The sequence below is a fragment of the Labrus mixtus genome, chromosome 20, assembly GCF_963584025.1.
Source record: "Labrus mixtus chromosome 20, fLabMix1.1, whole genome shotgun sequence".
NCBI lineage: Eukaryota > Metazoa > Chordata > Actinopteri > Labriformes > Labridae > Labrus > Labrus mixtus.
In genome coordinates this window covers 4,406,620-4,426,240 of record NC_083631.1, presented here as the reverse complement: position 1 = coordinate 4,426,240, position 19,621 = coordinate 4,406,620, and the positions used below count along the sequence as shown (strand labels likewise).

General features: G+C 41.9%; 1 long non-coding RNA gene across 1 annotated transcript in view; it reads left to right on the top strand.

The window, feature by feature from the left end:
• The first annotated feature begins 3,868 nt into the window (after nucleotides 1-3,868).
• The window catches only part of LOC132953944 (uncharacterized), a 58,396-nt gene continuing 42,643 nt past the window's right edge, over nucleotides 3,869-19,621 (top strand). Inside the window, exons 1-2 of the long non-coding RNA XR_009665681.1 lie at nucleotides 3,869-4,077; nucleotides 4,503-6,169. This is a non-coding gene — a long non-coding RNA (uncharacterized LOC132953944). The remainder of the gene's footprint in view (nucleotides 4,078-4,502; nucleotides 6,170-19,621) is intronic.

Sequence of the window (19,621 nt, the reverse complement as noted above, 5' to 3'; positions counted from 1 at the left end):
TTACAGTTAGACCTTTGAATTATATTTGTGAGGGGCTTTAAGTAATACTATTCTTTATATTCAAATGAATGTTCATTCAAATTAGTTTAGACATCAGTTTAAGTATGAAAAGTCATATTTTGTTTATTAATGTCATGCATGTAAATTGTAATGCATCTTTTCAACAAAAGTATTGTTTGATTGGAGGACGAATCTGTCAATCACAGCTCAGATTGGCTTGCGTGTAAAAGGCAGAGTTATTGGGATTTAGCCTTGGGCGCCTGCGGTCAGCACAATATGTGTACTATAAATAATTTGACTCTGTGTCGTGTGATCGTGGGAGAGAGAAAGAGAGAGAGGTTGAGTGAGCTACACACACACTGAGCTCAGGGTTTCCTTTCGTTGCGAGCATCTGCAGTCAGAGCGCAGGTACAATAGAGAGCATTGTTCGCCTGGCAGGCCCATGCGTGTCGGCTCCCCCTCCGTACCTGAGCACAGAGACAGGTGTATTTCTCCTAGTCACGCATAGCCCTGCCACACTCCCAGCTGCTTACACACAGTCCTGCTGCTGAGATAACACACACACACACCTTGAAGACTAGACTGAGACAAAAGCTAGCAAATACCTGCAAGCCTTATTTAACCCCTCACTTTGGTTACATTATTTAAAGCACCTTAAATCAACTTTAATTAGAAACTTTTTGGGAGTGTTGGCATTAAGGTCATGTGTCCACTATAAGCTTTTTTTTTTCTTTACAAACCCAATGAAGTTCAGCATTCTCAGCACTCAGCATCGTAAGCGATCACAGCAATGCCATTAGGCAATGTGATTTAACAGACACCAATATACCACCACTCCTGAAACGTGAGAAAGTACAAAGACGTTCCGACTTCTGAGCTGTTACGGTGCTGTTGCGGAATCACGATATGACAAATGCTCTTAACAAATATTGATCATACAGAGCGATTTAAAACCGTATAAACAGTCACTATGAAGGTGAGTGAAAGTGCTGCCATTTGTAGCCTATAGCAACATTAAACACATTTGAGAAGCGCTCAGAAATTGAGGTTGTGGGAGATGTTAGCTCAAAAAAACGCTTTACCGGACATCACTTCTTAAAACTCACTTTTATAGACTTGCTTTTATGTGATTTCTCCTTTAAAGATCTATCCCTTCCTTTTATTAATTTTATTGCTTTTAACATTTTTATTCTTCTCTTCTTTAAATGGTTTAGCCTTTAAATGTATCCCTTCCTGTATTCATTTTACTGCTCTTTGTCTTTTTAAATTCCTACTCCATTTATGGTTTAACTCTTCAGCTCTCTGTTTCTTTATTCATTTAACCAATGTCCTGTTTATCCCTTCTTTTTATCTTCATTCTGTGTTTACAGCCTGTGATGTGATGTCGTCCCACTCTCCCTCAATTTTAATTTTGTTCTCTCCTGATTGATTTTAAACTCATTTTCCTTCACTGTACTGAACTGCCTCTCCATACCTGCCTGTTGACTCCATATCATTCCTGTTATTTGCATTTTTACAATTTTGCCCTCTCTGTTGATCTCTGTTCTGTTGTCGTGTTGCTGTATTTTCTTTGTCTGTCACAGCACTTTGTAAACATTTGTTTTTAAAGGTGCTATATAAATAAATATATTATTATTATTATTACTAATGCTCTATGTGTTTAAGAGGCGTTTATGAGATACACTTAACAGAAGAACCTGCAGGTTAAAAAGACTTAATGGTCACACTGAGTTAAATCTATAGAGTTGGTGTGTATGCCTAAAGAACCCTCCTCTCTGCCAAGTGTAAGAGTGTATGTTAGGGAGGAACGAGGAATGAGTCATGCCAATGGTACTGTTCAGACAGCCCAAGCCAAAAGTTGATTTAATTTCTCCTTAAGAGGGAAAACATGTTTGAGTAAACTTAAGAACCCCAGCTGCAGTTTGACATCTTAATGCAGGACAAGAGAGGAAAGGCCTGAAGGGAGCGAGGGATAATGGAGTTGGCAAATGCTCAGGATAAAGGAAAGGATTTGACCACAATCTTTACCAATCCAATGTAAAGAATAACATAGTGAATAACAAGTTTCTTTGAAAGAGCCTCCACAGATCTGACTCCCTGAGGTGCTTGGAAACAGTCCAGCTCTATCACTCTCACAGCACAAGAGGATTAGCTCTTTATCCCGGGTGATTCTATAGAAAAGCGGTACACGCCACATTATGTCTTATTATATAGAGCAGGCACAAGCCATTTTTTAAACCATTTTTCTCAAATGAGTAATCATTACACACGTCATTCTGAAACCTTACTGTGACCCCGCTTGAGCTCCACTTTGCCCGTTCCCACGGAGAGTAGGGAAACCAGACGGAAGTCTGCATTTGGCTGAACACGAGCTGCCAACATGGAATCCAACCTCAGGTTTCCTGGCTGATATTTACCGAATTAATTCCCAGGCGGATGTAGAAATAATAACACCCATGAAAAGTGGGAGAGTGGGAAAATAAGGAGGGGAAACCAGCCTGAGGTGGGGGCCAGGCCAGTGAAAGGGCATGCTGTTATTGGGAAATACTTGTCATTTTCTCATCCTCCCTGTGGTTTCCATGGTGTAAAAGAAGCAGCTCACATCATACTTTAAGATGAGCTGGGAGGTTAAATAGCTACAGTATGGTCTGCTTTATTATAACCTGCTCTGTCTTTGGGTCTCATAGGCTCTTAGTCGCTATCCCGTCGCTGGAGTTCAGGCACTCAGAGCCACATAAGGAAACATTTGTTCCCAGTCTGCTTGAATAGGGCCTTGTGTTGGAGGTAGTCAAAGAGATACAAGGGGATAGGACATCCAAACAGTCCAACACAAGAGCTCTGCTCTGAAGCCCCTCTCTGTCTGAGCCGGGCCAGTAATGAATGTGCTCTAGTCTTAATCACTCTCAGAGCACACACTGGAGATATGACTGACGCCATTGTGCTCCTCTCTATGTTTTGTATGTTGAAAGAAGAAGTCGTAGAGGTCGTAGCTTCCAGTAAATATTAGGTTTGTTTCACCACAACCAGATGATCACCCTGGCTCCTCTAGGACTCTTTGAAGGGAGAGGATTTCCACTTTCCTTTGCATCCCTGCATCACAAATTTCACAGTTTTGCATCTGGATGTGAACCCTTAACCATTTGTTTATGCAGCTTAAAAATATCTAAATCTCTGCACTCAGTCAGCCCTGTTTCCCCCTGGATGCTCTGATGCATTCCTCTTTTTACTCCCATCTGCGTGTGCAGCTTTCACAAAGGTTTTGTGCTTTCTGGATATGATTATCCTTGTCACACCAATCTGGAAAAGGTTTGTGCGCACATTAGTGCATACACACACAGGCATGAGAGGATGCATGGTGGAGAATGATGCACAAAGTAGACACACACTTTTAACTGCTTGCACACACGCACACATCGGCAAGCCTGCAGACAAGCATGCATTAAACACACAAACATGGAGAAACAAAACATTTTCATTCGTTTGGCTCTGCTTCTGAGCGTGCAAAGGAAGAACTGCTGGCTGTATTGTTTACATTCATCGCATTGTTGCAGATAAGAGATAATTACCTCTCTGAGATAATTGCCTCTAAAACTTTCATTCGGCCTTGATTAATGATTAATGAGCGAAGGGAGCAGAATGTCTTCAGAGCAAGAGGGGAGGTCAACACAGTGAACCAGATAAAAATGTTTAACCTTCCTTCTCTTTCTTTGTTTCTTTTTTTTTCTGTTTAAGAAAAAAAAAAGAACCTTCACACAGCAGCGGTGGCTTAGGAATGTGAGACAGGAATGCTGTTGAGTTACTATAAAGGGGGTTTGATCACTGAAAACAATGTCTTTGTGTTTTCATCCCCAGCTCTAGTCACGCAATGCTGTGTGCGCAAACCTCCAGCAACTTTTCAACTTCGGCACACACCAAAGCCATCAAGTACCTGCAATTGACAGAATCGCGTGCAATTCAGGTACTCCAGGATTGTACTGGAGCTCGGCCAGATGGGGAGTGAAGGAAAAGGTGGAGTGGAGCTTCACCTGCTCACAGCAGTACAGAGTTTCTCCTGTGATCACTCCTTTTTCTCTACAGGTACATTTATTTTTTAACATTAGATGTTAGCTGTTAGAGAAGAAATATACATACATTTCTGACCTATTTTTTGTTTTAGTGTATAGTTCTTTTTGATCACTTTCAGCCACACTATATGTAAATTTAATGACAGAATACAAACAGTCATTTACAAAATAATCACATGTGTTGAATAGTATTTGAATTTACTATGACACACATGATTTTTGTACTTTTCAGATGATATTATGCTAAGTAGATTCAAATAATCTCTTCAAACTATCAATCACAGGGATAATAATTAAATAATTGAACATATCACATTAACGTTTTGGTTTGAAGCTTGTTCCACAAATATAAATTAGTGGGTTTTTTTGGGGTCATGGTGTTATGGAACATCTCAATCCTGACAGTTCAGTTTGTGTTTGTCTGTACTCCGTTCCCAGGAATCCAGTCCTTGTTTTGACGTTAAAGCAACGCTATGATCCCAGAAATACAAGCAAGCCTGGAGGTGGTTAGGACATGAAAGTGAGGTGAGAAAGACAAGAGATTCATTCATGGGGAGGTGATTTAAGGCACCGACATCCCTGTATCTTTGCGCAGCGACAGATGATCATTATTACTCACTCACAGTGCTCACCCAGCGCTCACACGCAACCTGGGATCAGACTGACAGATGATGAGTGATTGCAACAAGATTATAACAGCCTCTATTCATGACATAACAACTAACCTGACTGTTGCATATAATCATAGTGATCATGATGACGGGGATTAAAATCAAATGTCATTCTATTGATCATAGCAGTAGCACTTTTTGTGTTAAAGGGGCTGATTTAATTTTGTGTTTGTGAGGGAAGAACCAAAAGACAAATAATGTTATCTCAATTATAAGGAAGTTTCACCTTAACTCAACCTAGCTTGTGTAGTTCTTTTCATACAAACGTGCAGCCACAACTCGGGTTGTTTACGAAGCCCTAAGCAGAAAGAAATCCTTACCTCTTATTTCCTTCTGTTCCTGTGATAACGAGTCATTTCCAGTCCTTTTTTTTTTTTTTTTTTTTTTTTTTTAAATCTTCACTTATTAATGTTGTTATCTGAAGATGACAACACCGTTTTTCTGGCAATAACAAGTTAATTTTTAAGATCTCAAGAAAACAACTTATAATAAGTCATTATCACAGGATAACTAGTGTCGTTATTTCTAACTAATGACATACATAAGTAGAGATCTTAGTAGAGAAAAAAGACAGAAATGTACTTTTCACAGGAAAAGGGAGAAAAGTATGGCTGCATGTCCTCTTAGGGCTTCCATAGTTTATAACATTACATCAAAAATATTTGTATATTGACACTTTGAGATTATGCATTTATAGTGTTGTTCCTTCTACTTTTGTGGTTATATCCTCCCTTTCTGAAATATTTGAAAATAAGTTCAATGAACTCCACAAACCATAATGCTTCGCGCGCCTACGTCAGCTCAGAGCAGCATGTGCTGCGCTGCTGTGCTCCAACTATGGCTCAGTGCGGCTCCGGCTCTTCAGAGGGGCGCATCGTACAGTTGGAACTCTAGCAGAGACCATCACAGCGCTGGACCAGCAGGAGGAAAGCAGCTTCTTTTACCTCTCACTGGAAGTAATCCCACTGATCGGTCTGCTGGATTTAATAGAACAAAGATCGATTTACGCATCGATTCCTCGGACGCAAATATGAAGGATTAAATATTACAGCGCTGTCACACGTGGAGGAGTTATTATTGTTTTTATTTCTAAGTCAAACTTGACGATGGCAGCAGCTGATGGATTCAACACTCCAGCTCGGGGTCTTTCGGTTGGATTTAAGGAAATACTGTCCCTCACTCGGGATGAGTGGTGTCCATTACTCAGCTGCTGGACAAGCCGTTTGGCGGACAGACGAGTCCCTTGGGATACTTTACGCGTGTTCAAGTGTGGCCAGTGTCACTGATTGCCGGTGCAATGGTACAGTTTTCGAGATCAATATTTGTTTTTCTGGATTTTGACACAACGAAATGAATATCCTGGAATATATAGTTTTAGAGCGATGCTCTGAAGAAGTCCTGCAACTTGGATAAAGACATCTCCTCATCCACAAGGTATGTACGAATAGAAATGTACCCATAACTTCTACGATTCATGTTGAGTTAACAGAAATTCACTTTTTTAAAGTTAATTTAGGCCTAATTGTAAAAATGTGGAGCACATTCAGTTCAGTATGGGCTGCTCCTGAGGGGTCCCATATAGGAATAATTTAATTCCACTATCTTAAATGTCTCAAACGAAATTGAAACTTTCCACAATGTCTGTTTAGATCAAAGGTCCAGTTCATTATCTCATACACACCCATTTGGCCTTCATCTTCACTTCCAAATTACACTTAACAATGCAACTCCTGTCCCATGGGACTCCTATCCTAACTCCTTTCAATTTAGGGTGTATGTGTGTCTATAGAGGGGGGCGTGTTCACTAAGAAAAGTTGGAGGGGAACCCCTGAGCTACGATCATCAGAGTTCACCTGTTCAATTTGAGATCTCTGCTGTGTTGTGATTCTCTGGGTTCATTTGGTGCACATCTGTCACAGCCTTAAGATGATTTATTTGTATATTTCACGTGTATGACTTGGGCTCACATAAGTGATCTATGTTTAACGTGAACACCTACTGTACAGTATAGGAGCCGTGTCCTTATACACCTGCAGTGCCAGGTGCCCACAGACCATTTCCAGAGCCTGTCAGAATTTGTGAAAAACCAGGTGCAGCAGTATAAATGATCAGTGTGGAAACATATAAAAGGCAACATTTAGTCCTCTAACCTCTGCTACAGGCACTCTATTCAGGTGGGAGTCAGTGTGGGGGTGTGTGGTGGGGTTGTTGCAATGTGAAGCTGTCTGTCATTCGTGCAGGCTGCTGCTGCTGCTGCCTGAGCAATCCACTCAGCGCTGCTGGAGGCTTCGGATGAGAATCTACAGGTGCATTTTTAACTTGGTCATCTTTTTTTTTGTCAGCCTCAAAATGAGACAGGTTTCTACTGGCTCTGCAGGATGCCATTTTCCTTTTCAAGGAGCATACTGTGACATGATGGCATGATCAGATAAAGCATCCACCTTCTCTTTCTTTCTGCACCCTTCAGCTCTCACTCCTCAATCTCGTCCCTTTCCTTATAGCGATGAAGAATTCCACCTATTGTTGGCACAGGGGGGGGACAGAGCCCCACTATATGTCGGTATACAGCTCAGAGCACCCACCCTCCCCTCCCTCCAGCTCTGCACCCCCACACACCCCCTCCATTAAAAATCTTCTCCAAACAAGACCCCCTTTCTCCACTGAAGAGGGACCCTCTGTCTAATGCCAAGTGACTCTCATGGCCAGCATTGACGGTGGGACACTTGCTGCACAAAAGGAGCTGAAGTGTCAAATAAACTCGGTCAGAGCCCCCGACACACAAGAATTCCTTTATCTGGCACCCTGGGAGGCGGACAAAGACGGACTTTGTGTCAGTGAGCAGGCCTTGACTAAACACTGGGCCTTTTTTTGCAACTCCTCTTCTCACAACTTCTGCCTCTTCTTCCTCCTCCTCCTTTTGTCGTTTGAACGGCGGAGCGGGAGAGCGTGTCTGTTGACGTGACCCCGGCTTGTCCCGCATCTGTCCTGCACACTGCTAACATCAGCCCCCTGTGCTGATACACTCATGCACGCCCACTCTTTAAAAACTCAGACTTCTCTGCTAGACTTCAAAGCAGCTAGAATTTTACTACACATGTACGTTTTTTTTTTTTTTTGTGTGTGGATACTTTTGTTTATGTCTAGCAGAGAATAGCTTAGCAGGAATTTGCTTTCTCACAGGGCTGAGTGTGCTGGCTGAGCTGTCATATGATATCCTTGTGGTGAACCGCAGCACAGAGACGTATACACAGCAGGGTTGGACTCACTTAACAACCCTGTATTTACCCCACTCTCAACTTTCTCATCACTTGCAATTTTTTTGTGCTCAGATTGAGCTGTGTTGTCATTTCTTTTATTGTATATTTGCTTCAGGATTTGTCTCTACCTTTAAGTTTCAGGGCCAATTTACGCACCACATTTTAGAGTACATAAACACAAACCTTTTTTTCCACGCTTGTGGTGCTATTTCAGTCTGATCCTTTAATTAAATACATAACCTGCATGGAAGAGATCTAAAAGTGCTGGAAAATGACCTCATGCAGTGTTGACTCCACTGAGAGAACTCTGTGGCCCCTAAGCAGGGGCTGCCGGCCCCCCAGTGATGTGCATCAGCCCTCCCAGGCATGCTAATACAGGCCTGCCAGAGGTCTCTGGCCCCCTGCACAGTGGTTCAGGTAAACAGATCGAGTTGCTGTGGTCGAGCGTGTTAATGGTGTGTTTATGAGCTTAGCTTGAGTGGTGATTTATCATGTCTAAGCTCAAGCCCCGCTGCCTCACCTCGGGGGTCCCTGCTTGGCCTTGACCGTGCTCAGTGCCTGAAGTGTGTGTGTTAGTATGTGACATTGCACACAGGTGACAACACAGACCGAGCAGAGTGACCTCATGGTGAACTGAGACTCGATGTCATGACCGCTTACAACCTCTGAGGGGAAATTGAAAGCATTAGAAGCATTTGTTCTGCATTAATTACACCGTGTGTTTGCAGCAAATGTGCCCTCAGCATTACCTCATCAGGTCTGCTGGGCATAAGGCTCACATCGCAGGGAAATATCCTTCCATCATTAGTGTCAGATAACATTTGAATGAGCTGCATGAGAAATATCTAAATAGCTGTTGTGTATCTTGTCATATAAGGAACTACTTAGACTGTGCATGTGTGTGTGTTTGTGTGTGTGTGTGTGTGTGTGTGTGTGTAGAATGGGCTCTAAAGTCTGTCTGAACAGGAGAACTGTCATTTATTAGTAGTGCAGGAACAATGGGGAGCTTGTCTCCGGGGTGGTGGGGGCCAGAGGGGGCCGGTGGAGCCAGGGGAGGGTGGCCTGAGATTGGGCAGCAGCCTCTGACCAAGAACAAGCCCCTGTCTGATGGAGAGAACTGCTGACCCTTCCTGAGTAAAATGGCACCTTTGTTTCGAGGTGTATGTGTTTGTGCCTATGTGTTTATGTGTGTGTGTGTGTGTGAAAGAGAGAGGGAGAGGGAGAAGGAGAGAGGGTTTTTGAAAGCTGGGAGCGCTTTATAAAGTGTGTTTTTTTCACTCCGTGCTTTAGTGATTTCCAGTCCGTTTGTGATTTTCTCTTCGGTGATGGATTCTCACAGGTTTAAGGAAATTCAAATATACATTTTGGGGGTTTAATAAGATATCTTGCACTAAAAGTCTTTGAGAATATCATTTGTGCGTGGTCCTTTCCTCAGAATATCACTGGAATTAGATTTTTTTTTATTTGAAATGCACACAATTTAAGCAGAAAATCCTCTAAGATACAACTACAGGTGTCAAATTCTTCATAAAAGAGCATACACGTTGAGTTGTACACATCAGACTAGTACGTCTACACTGCTGCTGCACAAAGCCAAAGACCTTTGTGATGCCATGACACCAGACCACTGCCTCAGACTAATTAGCTATTTTGTGTTTTCCTCTGGCCTGTCGCCACAGTCTGTGTGCCGCTTTCTCCCCGCTGTCCTGCCAACAATTGTCTCCCCTCTCCCTCTCTCTCTAATGATGCTCATGAGCGAGAGACGCTTTGTTTAAACAGGGAGGAGGGAGGGTGATGGAAAAGGAGCGTAGGTGGAGGGAGGAGGAGTAAATACTGGTGTGGGGGTAATAGAAGCAGATTGCTGATTTCCTACAGGGGGAAACCACAACTTAGAGGGTGGCATGTGTGTTATTCTGCTTTGGGACTTATCAGGAAGTGAGAGGTTGAGAGAGACAGACAGCTCGTGCTTGAGTGAGAGTGTGGCAGGGTGCTTTAGAGGAAGTGCTGAACATGAGTGGGGGATTCTTCTAAATTGATGCCCCCCGGGGTAGACACTTGAAAGCTTGTCCTCTTTGATAAAACTCTCTTTGCACCTGGTGTTTAGACCTTTATTTCCACTCGCTGCCGCTCAGCCTACCATCTCTATTCAATGATCAAATATAGCAAACTTCCCCTGACGTTTTCTGCTTTCCTCTCTGTCCTTGGCCTCCTGCGAAAAAAGTGTTTTTCTGCAACCATACTTTGCAGCAATATATATGGGAGCATAGAAGACATGGAGCGCTTCGAGAGGTGAGAAAAAGATGGGTGGAGGACAGACTCCTTTCCCTCAAAACATGCAGAGCAAACAGCAAAGACACACAGAGCAGCACAGGGGCATCTCTGTCAGCCAAGACGGACAGACAGCACTCCATTCAATCTCTGTTCGGCCACAGGAAGTCTGCAAGCAACACCCTCCTCACAACAAGGACACTATGCGTCTGCAGAATAAGAGATGCTTAGAACATGCTTAAAATGCAAGGTACACACATTCGGCCGCACTGTGGAACTGTAATTCTGCTCACTAACACGTCACAGCTTGTGAAGCCAGTGGGTGAATGTTCCTGGACTTACAAGGATCTTTGTGCGTGCAACAAAAAAACGGAAAAAAATGAAGAAAGAATGATTGTGCCATGCTTTAAATACCAGACATTCCTCCTACAGTTTTCTCTCAAACTGACCTCACTTGTTCTTTTCTTGCTCTCATTTTGGAGGGAAAATTCCTCCTTCCTTTTGTGCTCCGCTCTCACAAATGTCACATTCCACCAAACCTGTGACCATGTTCGTTCCTTTACTTTGCCTGGGTGTGGGTTGCCAAGGCAATGCCGCTGGGTTTCAGCTAGTCACACCTACACAGCCATCCTCATTCAGCGGTTGGGTTTTTCTTTTTCCTTTTTCTCCCTTAAATCCACTCTTTCACTCCTCTTCCCTCTTCTATGCATCTCAGTGGGGAGGATAAAGGAGACATTTTCAGTGTGAAGAGGAGCGTGAAATTTCCTGCGTGACCTCCCCGGGACACTGCAGACCACCAGGCTCCTCAGACGAGTGTGTGTGTGTTTGTGTGTGTGTGTGTGTCTGTGTGTGTGTGTGTGTGTGTGTGTCTGTGTGTGTGTGTATGTATGTGTGGCTTAAATCCTGCCCCTGTGCTGAAGATCAGTGTGACGTTGACAGCTTTTAGTGCATTTACATTTTAATTGCTTTGTCTGAAGTGGATTGAATGACACAGATTACACCCATTTATACACAAAACATGCAATTGCAGTGGACTTGTTAATGTCCTGACATTTACAGAGTGCACACAAATTATCATGTCTCATAAAATCTGTAGTGACTGGGAGATAGAAGCTCCCCTAGTAGCCCTGTATGCTACATGGTCAAGCTTCCACACTGTTCTGACACAGACACTGAAGTGGGAGCAATTGCTGTCAGCGTCCCCGACTAGACGAACAGATAAGCTTACAGTGCCAGAGTGCTGCGATGACAGCTCAATTGACCAGAGGCTGTCCAGGCGTCAGGCTGTCATCGCAGGTCATCACTCATTCACCGGCTGTAGAAAAGAGACAGACGTCTTGTACCTCAGTTGTTGCAGATTGATTTTCAGTCACTTTTGGAAGAATTAATATCTCATAATCAAATAATCAGTGGCAAAAAGATTTGAATGAGTCAAAATTAACCCTGAGTTATAAGTTGTTTCTGTACAATCTTTATCGTGTAAAAAAAATAGCATCAGAAAGACACTCAGAGCAGCACAGGGGCATTAGAATGATGTCTATGTTGTCTGTGTGCCATTTTTTTGTAGTTGTGCATTTGTTGAACTCTGCTGTCCTCTTGTGGAGATTAAAGGCAGTGACAGATTAATAGTTTACTGGGCTGTACTTCCTCCTTTGTCCACTAAGGGTATGTGGCGCTAATTGACTTTTTTTTTTCAAAGACATGATTTTTTTTTTTTCAATCAGCTGTTTGCATTTCAAAACAATGTCAGGTATGTAAATTATCATCCGTCAAAATTAAATTATCAAACTTCTTTACATTCTACAATGTCTGCATTACTCAGAATTTAGATTTTTTTCTATTGAGCTCAATTTGTATAAAGCTGTCCCAGTGACACTAATATCTATTCAATGCTATAGCCACAATTTAAAGAAAAAAGCAAACACAATGAAGCACATGCAATTTAATCTTGATTGTGTCATCCTCAACAGACCACATTTATCCTTGAATGTGCCTCTCTCGTTGAACACATTAAAAAAGAGCTGGTTACTTATTTCTCTAACTATATGAACCTTTACTTAACTCTGTTTATAAATAGAATAATTGTATTATACAATGTGTGTTTATGTACAGTATACCTGAGTGAAGACACTCCTGCACTGAAGTTTCTTCTTTTCTTTCACATATTTACACTGAAAAATAGCTTGAAGGCTTTACTTTATAAAAATCTGTGTAGCAAACAAGCAGTTTATGCTGCTGTACGTTCACCTCATTTGTCACAATCAATATCAACTGCTCACTAGGTTTAAGATTTATAAAGATAATAGGCTTATCTTACTTCATTATAGTACAGATATAAATAATATGTATTCAAACTCATCAAATTAAGTCTTATTCAGTAGTTTAAAGACAAGGATGTTACTTAAAAAAAAAAGACAAATATTATATTAACTCTTGTGACTGTCACAGGTTCATGTTGTTTGTATCACTGACAACAATATATTCCCTGTTTGACTTTCTCAAGGGACCATCACGATACCCCCTACACAGCCAGTCCACATGCTCAGGTTGCCGGTCAGTTTCAAGAATATAATATTGTAAAATAAATAAATAATCTGCCTCTCACTGAAAATAACTTTACTGTCTCTTTATTGTGAACAAACAATGTTTTTTTTTTTGCCTGTAGCTTCCTCAGGTTGGTCCAGCATCATAGTGCTTCAGCATCCTCTATAAACATTATGATAGTTGCTTGGATTGCTGTTTTCAGTTTGTTTATGAATATATCTGTCCCTATCAAATAAACCATAAAATAAATAAACACAGGTGTGTTAAATACATTTGTCAAACGACTAATCATCACAATATAAATCATTCAGTGTCATCCTCAAACAAAAACTGAAGTGTGTATCAAAACATGATGTAATTAGTGCTATAAAACATGTTTTCAAATACAAAGCTACAAAAGAGACAGCGTGTAGTTCTTGGAGCATGACATTTCCAGCACAAGTGTTACGAAGGACAGCATGTGAAATATCAAGAATATTTATTTGTCCAAAGAAGGAAAAAATCCCCAGTCATATAAACCATCTAATTCTTATTCCTAAAGTTAAAATACTGATGCTTCTCACAGCGGTCTCATAAGTTATACATGTGCACAGAGGTCTCTTCAGCCTGTTACTATCTGTGAGGCAGTTTTGTCAGAATAAGATGCTGATGGAGGGTGACGTAGTAACAGATGAGAAGATGTTACATATTCAGAGGGTTTAGTTAAGTTCCTTAACTAAGTTAAGGAAAACATTATCAATGTGATTTAAAAGTATACATGTATGAATTAATTATACTGAAAATGTAGAATAAAAAGGTTATCAAACAGATTAAGAACAATACAAACTGAAAAAGTTTTATTATGGGAAGATTTGTGCATCACATAATTAAATACAATAATAAGACTTGATGGTTTTAGACTTAAAAAGGAAAGTTATTATTAGAAGAATCTCTAAAATACCTGTTTTAGATGATAGATGGATTGATGAACACTGTAGATTGATAGAAAGATGGATGGATGGATAGATGAGATGGGTAGGTGGATAAGATAGCTCTACATTTGTAGTGAGTATTGTGCTTTTTATTTCTTAAGTCATATTTATCACATGAACTAACAAGTGAAGGAAATGTTGTAGTCCTGCCTTCATTTCTTTGAAAAAAGAGTTATTGCTTTTAACACCACTAGAGGTCAGCATTTCATTGCTGTCTGGACACGTACCCTTTAACCAGGATGTTAAAAAATTCTACCATGGGGGTCTGGTTGTCAAATATTATTGAACTTATTCAGTGTCATACATTTTCTATTGTACTCCATTAAAATGTCTATCTCAGTGTGAACACCACTTTGAAGTCAAACCATATAATAAAAAGACCTAAATTCCTGATTTTGCTTTTGGGTTTGTCCTGCATGTTTCAACAGAGCTTCATCCTTTTTTTTTCTGTGCAAAATGAAATTACTGCTCTACAGTTGACTGTACTGTCCACATGGTGTCGCTCTAACACAAGACTGCAGGTATACAGCTGGATAGATTCAAGAATGAACTTTTCAGTACATACAACAGTTTTCCACTTTCTTTTCTCATATATCCAAAATGGTGACAGTAACTAATTATTTCACAAGCATTTTTAAAACGTATTTCTCACTGTCTGAAGTTCACAGGGGAAAATAAATATATTGAATCAAGCACAAGAAGAGTCTCACAAACATTAGTGTGAAGTTGATTCAGATTTAAGTTCTACCTACTGTCAGTTGTGTTTTTATTATAAGTAAAGTTTATTTTAAAGTAAATATACCATTCTTTAATAAATAAAAAAACAACCAGCACTTTACTTTCAGGAAAGTGGTGTCTTGAATCCTTTTTACTTTAAGTGCACTAATAGTTAGTCTCAAGTTGAACCACTAGATGGCACTGTGGTGTCATGAAACTGGTTCCTCCTCTGGAAAGTAAAAGTTGTGCAGCCTGTCGGAGTAACCCTGTGATCTCTGGAGTAATTGAATCAGATTGGCATTATTATCTTCTTATTGCCCCTTATTCTTGCTCATCTCCCTTTGAAGATCAAAGTGTCCGTGAGCCTCTGTGTGTACCGACGCTGATAAACCCACAGTGAACTTCAATAAAGCCAACTGCTCACTCTGTACATCTGTCGCTCCTAACCCTTTACCGGCCTTTCTCCCTGTCGCTCTGTTGAAGCAGCAGAGTTGTTTGTCATGCAGCCTTTGAATCATAATGACTCAAATTATTCTGAATTCTCTCGTCTTGATTTACTTTGAGCAAAGTTTGGGGTATCATTTTCTCAATGCATGCTAGTGTATCTCACAAAGAGTTACATTTCAGTGTGAAAACAGCAAACAACAAGCAGAAACCAGTCTGGTCACTGGCTATTTGATCAATTATATGAAAACTTGGCATGCTCCTCGTCTCTTTGTTGGCTTCTCTCCTCCTCTATGAACTCCAGACGTTACAGAACTCGGAGAATGAAAGAGAGAGACGCAGGTGACATGGTTGAGGAAAAGGTGGGGCGGCATATTATTGGATGTCAGTAATGGCTCAAGCATAAATCCACTTGAAGTTTAGTCGCGCAGTTGTCCCATATGTGTGTGCATAAGTCTTATTTGTTGGACACATTATGCCCAGGCTTAACCGCTTGCATGCGAATGTGAAAAAAGTTTTCCATGTGATTAAATGTGTTTTTCACCACTGAAAACTCAACTCCTCCTTAAAACCACTGACGGCATATGAGAGGTTTGATTCCTTCCTTACCGTTCTACACTTACTTAAAACATTTTGATTCCTCTTCTCCGAAGGCCTTATCCTCAGTTTCCTTTCAGTGTGCAGCCTGCATTGTTGAACGCTGACCAATTCACTTTCAGGTAATCAAACTTCTAAGTATGTAGTTGTTCAGGTTCCTGTCAGGTGTCGATTATGATGAAAGAGTGCCGTGGGAAGAAGTTGTGCTCACGACTGAATCATCACCATCCGTGTATTGTCACACTGTGTGCACAAACGCATGCAAAGTGCTTCAAATACATCGCTTCATTGTGCACACCGTTTATACTCCATACTGTAATGTTATGTGTGTACATACATTACAGTATAGTATCTTTGAGGTATAGGGTGAGGACATGTGTGTGTCTGTAAAGGGTGTGTGTACTTTACACACACAGACACACCTCTTGCATTGGTCCGAGTGTACTGGAATTTCAAGTTGTGTATAATCTTCAGCTAATCAGATTTCTCCTTTTGGGTTCGTCAACTGAGGGGACTTTAGTCACACACACACACACACACACGCACACACACGCACACACAGCCTTCTAACCTTTGTAATACTTAATAAGTTTGCAGTTCCTTTACATTCTCGTATGTATTTTTGCTTCCTTTACAAAACAGTTTATCAGAGGTGTTTGCTATTTTCTGCTTCTTCTTCTGTTCTTTTTTTTAAAATTTCTTCTTCATTCATCCCCAGTGAAAGGGCAAGTGTCTGCGCCCACAGTCTACTTTCCGAGCTTGTTGACATTAGCACCTGCATCACATCTCATTCATTTTCACATCGCGCAATCGCTAGCCCACAACAGAAGCGGATTGTTGCAACACTGCTCCCAGCTGCTTATCTTTCCCATCTCCTCCAAGCTCTCCGAAATTGCTCATCTCTTCATAACAATCGATCATCTAAATCCGTCAGCAGCTTTTGATAACAGCTACCGCGGGCTAGCCAAGCTCGGAACCTGACCTGACGTGTCCACGGGAGAAAAAACAAGCAGGCAGGCAGGTACTGTAATACCTCACCTGCCTTCAGGGAAGAGATCCATGTTTTTCCCAAGCTCTCGTTTATTGCAGACTATATGTCGAGGCATGGCAGGGCGGGTGGAGTGAGCAAGCCGAGGTGGAGATACAGAGGAGGAAGTCTGAGCGTATTATCTGTCTAGTCGATGGCGTGGTTGCACCTCTGTCTACCGTTCGAGTTAATCATCCACCCTGCACTCTGTGTTCCTCCACTTTGAAGGAAGCTGCAGCATTTCTCACATTTTCAACCCTCACAATACATTCGCTGGCTGTTACAGTAACCACATTTTGCAGCAGTGCAATAAAGCATTACATGGTGGGCTTTTTCTCTATAACTACCTCTTATGGTTGTGTGTCTTTGCTCCCTGTGGTTCACGTTAATGGGGTGTTGTTAGTGGCAGCAGCTCCTTTACAGGCCTTTTTAACGTATGTAGAAACCCCCAAGTCTCTGTGCTGTGCAACACTGCATCACGCCTCCACCCGCTGACCTCCACTGTAGCACCAAAGGCCTCCTTGGGTAACATTGGCAATGCCCCAACTAGAATCAGGGGAACCCTGGTGCAGTGAAAAAGAATAACTACGTCTTTCCCCTTGTGCTGCTACCCCCCCTTATCGGAGCTATCAGCAGCAATTAATATGGAGTGCACGTGTGTCGGGGGCATGGAAAGCTGCAGAAAGGGAAATTGGAGTTTGACTTAAACGCACATTAACACATGTGAGTGCATGCACACATACACACATTAACAGTGTTGCTAGCTTGGGTTTCAGTGTGGTGTAGCGTAAGGAGTTAGCTTATGTGAGGTGGGTACCTGTGTTTGTGTGTGTTCCTCTGTTCGTTTACAAAGCTTCAGCTACTCCATTGTAAACTTTGCCAACCTAGTCTCTGCAGACATCTGTCTCTCACTCACTCACACACACACACACACACACACGCGCGCACTCACACACACACACACACACACACACACACACACACACACACACACACACCTACCTAACCCACCATCTCATTTAATCTCCAAGTCCGTACATGCTCCAACTCGAAATTCAAACCCTGTGTCCCCAATCTGTGCATATGAAAATAGGCTTTCCATCTTCAAATAAAGTTACAACTTTTGAACTTTTTGACTTCTAGGATTCTATATCAATTTAGCATTTATTTACAAGTGTGGACCTTAAGTACAAGAAGGTATATGTCAAAGTAGCTGCTCTAGCATGTTCACTGCTACATGGAGAGCCTGGAGGCGGTGAGGACAGGTCACTCAGGTGAGATGGCACTTTTTCCATCCCCTGTTAGAACTACAGAGCCATGTGTCAGACCAACTGGGCCCGTGCTCTTGAAGGCTGAGTCCTTGGAGAAAAGGCAGAGAGCAGATTGAGAAAAGGTTTTGGAAAATGTGAGCGAGGTGGTCTGGGACCCGGTGGTTACTGATGGCAACTTTCCCTCCTTCCTGCTGCCAGCTTATCGACTTTTAACGATGTGAGCGAGCGATGGCCAGTCCCTCTGCCCCCTGGGTCTCTGCGTCCTTCATGCCCGCCAAGGCAGCGAGAATGGCAGCAGTGCACCAATAAAGCCCCACATGGCACTGATTGTGAGGTATTAAAGCTCCCTATGCCACGCTCGTGTTTAATTGTTCTCTGAATCGTGGAGATCAAAGACATCAAAGCAGCGTATCACATTAGATAATCCTCAGGCCTCAGATTTCTTGCTTGCTCGGATTGTCTTATTGTCGGTTTCCCATATCATCTAATTAACAGTTATGCTTAGATGACGTTAACAGCATCCTAGGGCTAAACTGCTTCTCAGAGCCTCTTTTGATCAACTAAACTTTTTTTATTCTTTGAAATCTTTAAATGGTAGGAAAAAAATGTCACCCATCCCCCTCTCTTGCTGTACATTTCATCCCACTTTCCCTATCACCTCCCCTCTGTTTTGGAAGGAGCTCCAGGGGCAGCATTCGTTTAAGAGTCAGATATAAACAGGCATTAAAAGGCAGCGTGGTCCTAATTAGCTGAAGCTGCTCTTAGGTTTGGTGTGATTGTGTTATGTTTAAACTCCAGTGTGTGTGTGTGTGTGTGTGTGTGTGTGTGTTAGTGTGTGTGTTTGCACGCTGTGTCAGGCCTCGGTAGTGATCACTTCTTTTATTGCTTTGTCTCGTAACATCGCTAAAGTGAGCAAGCATTGTGACATAAATCATAATGTTAAAAGTCACCAAGAAAAGTTGCTTTTGTTGCACCGACATTTTACCTTATGCAACATCATATACTCGCCTGAACATAGCAAATGTTCCCCACAAAGAAACATCCTGCAGAGTCTCCCATGAGGATTGCTCCAGTGTGTAACTTGGTTTTTATATTGGATATTTGTTTTGTGAAAGGCAACCAGAAACACATGAGCTGCCAGAGTGGTTTAAGCTGAGTGCAAACTGTGTGCACATGTATGAGCTGCAGCCAATGATCTCCTCATAAACGCTTCCTCATTTGGGCAACATTTCTCCCAGTTGGTGTCTTCAATCCTGACGTGATTATGAAAGAAAAAATAACCGTACATACTTCCTCTGAAGTTCTACCTGCCCCTGCGTTGTACAGTGCACCAATGACATTTGGCCGAGTCATAAAGGAGCTATAAGAGCCATAAAAACACCTTACGATGTCTGGTTTTTCTGCAGCCGGGCTATTAAGCTGTAAAGCCCTATTGTAAAAATCTAGATCGAAGCGATAGAGTTGAGGGGAGCGCAGCGAAAGATGAAAAGGGCCTCGCTCAGCCATACTGTCATAACCCTTGAGTAGGCTAGGTTTTTACCGGTAAGCACACAGGGAAAATTCTTTGAATTCCCCGGCATCACACCCTCACTCTACTTTTGCCGCCCTGCAGCCAATGCCTCGGGATACATGGGCTTGTTTGTGGTGCGTTTGACGTCACGGTTATATGAATCAGTTCCTCAAGTCGTCGCTGGTTAAAAAATATTTTTTATAGTTTGTACATTGGACTGAGTGTGTAGATAAGAAAGCTGTGGGAATAGGACAATTTAATCTTGCACATACTCTGACTC